A 1934-nucleotide genomic window follows, 5' to 3' on the forward strand; every position below is an offset into this window, starting at 1 on the left:
CCTGTAGAGGCGATGTGTTTTAAACATATTAGTGCACATTTAAGAGATTTAAAAGCAGCAGAACAACCAGACACAGAAACAAGTGTTCTCAATAAGACAACGACGTAATCCTGGGTCGAACAATTCAATTCGTTCATTGCCTGGAGACATAAATAGTTCGAGTTTGGCCACTCAGTTTAAATTTTAATCAGGAAAATATATAAATTTCAATTCAAATTTTAATTGCGTCTCTTGAAAGTCTTTAAAAATAAACAGGGACCCAATCAGGTGCTCTGGGGTATGAGATGGGGGACATTGAACAGTTGAGAGGAGGACTGCCATGACCTTGCATGTAACAATCTTCTTCAAAAAATATATATGTGGAAAATAACTTTTCGATCCGTGATCTATGACACAGAATCTCCCAACAGGGACAAAGAAGAGACAGGAAGATCCGAAGACAAGAAACTACAGCTGCCTGGTTTTGATAAAGAAATGCTGTATTGTAAACCTGAACTGGGAGTTTTATCTGAATAGCATTATCGAATGGAACATCAAAATGGGTAATAGAAATACATTGGTTTGTTAATTAATCTGTCTTTTACTTTAGAAATGAAGTGCTGAATTTTTACTTCGTGTAGTTCTTGGCCAATCGAATTGTTGCAGATTCCTGTACAGCATAAATCGTTTCTGTGTTACTGGTTTTATCGTAAGCTGGAGGGTTTATGCTGTGTCATAACGAGTCTAAACAAATTTGGCAAAACAAGTGTGCATCTGTGCAGTTCATTGAGTGAACTGTAGATTTGCACAATTCATGACCTGGATGAAGTGATTCTCCTCGCCGTGATCTGAATCTCCAAAAGGGAAAGGCGACCCAAATTCCCCGTAGTTGACAGGATTCGAACCTGCGTGGGAATGCCCCAATGGATTTCAAGTCCATCGCCTTAACCACTCGGCCACAACTACAAATGGATGCACGAGTTTCTCATTTCCAGGTCCCTGTCCCTGGGGAGATTAGCAGTAGTGAATCATTGTTTGCTTTATTTGAATTCAAAACCCACAGCTTTCAAATCGATGAAATATCGGGACAAAGTGGGTCTGGGTGATTCACCCCGGTAGGTGGCATCTATATTCAGATTAAACGACGGTGGAAAATACAGAAAATTACTCAGCGGGTCGAACAGGATCTGCGCTGGGAAAAGGCGATTCAACGTTTCAAAACTTCTTCAGAACGTTATCAGAACTCCGTTTTCTCCCAGTAGTACTGACAAACCTGTTGACATTCCCCAGAATGTTCTATTTTTTTTCAGATTCCCAACATCCACAGTCCTTTGCATTAGCCATTGAAACGATACAGAAATTCCTTTGGATAAGATTCCTGTTTGGGGCACATTTTCGTGACCACATTAAAAACCCGGAGCTGTGCAGGAAAGAAAGCCAATGAAGTATGACCAGTGAGAGATCCGACCCTGGAACGTCCCAAACCACCAACCGTTCGGTTAATGGATGAACGTGTTGACCAATTACGCAACAGAGACGGGGTGAACTGACTCATTGTCCGATCCAAAAACAGGCTTTTCACGAATTCAAACTTCAGCCTGCCCTTTCACGAAGTGATTGATGTCCTGTATCCGTTTTTCTTTTGCAAAATAAATCCTGGGACATTCACTGCAGTGAAATGGCGACAATCCTGCGCCCGCTGGAAACACATCCACGTCACAGCAACCAACTTTTCTACAACAGGATTCCTGCTCTCTTCGAGGCTTTTCCGTAACTTGTTTGTACCCGAGTCTTCACGTGGTCTTGTAGCTGTGGCGAGGTTTGAATTCCTGACGCGCAGGAATGAAAATCCTTTCAATGTCTCAGATTGGTTCATGTCTAGAGAACAACAGAATCAACAGTCGTGGCCTCTGAAAGACTGGCTGCGTTAAGTGGGACAATCCACCCTTCATTCA

At 42.1% G+C, this 1934-nt stretch overlaps 1 non-coding gene across 1 annotated transcript; it reads right to left on the reverse strand.

The window, feature by feature from the left end:
* Nucleotides 1-863: 863 nt before the first annotated feature.
* On the reverse strand, nt 864-945 carry trnas-uga (transfer RNA serine (anticodon UGA)). The gene has a single exon. It is a non-coding gene; the product is annotated as a tRNA-Ser (tRNA).
* Nucleotides 946-1934: the final 989 nt, after the last annotated feature.

The sequence above is a fragment of the Hemiscyllium ocellatum genome, unplaced genomic scaffold (assembly GCF_020745735.1).
Source record: "Hemiscyllium ocellatum isolate sHemOce1 unplaced genomic scaffold, sHemOce1.pat.X.cur. scaffold_302_pat_ctg1, whole genome shotgun sequence".
NCBI lineage: Eukaryota > Metazoa > Chordata > Chondrichthyes > Orectolobiformes > Hemiscylliidae > Hemiscyllium > Hemiscyllium ocellatum.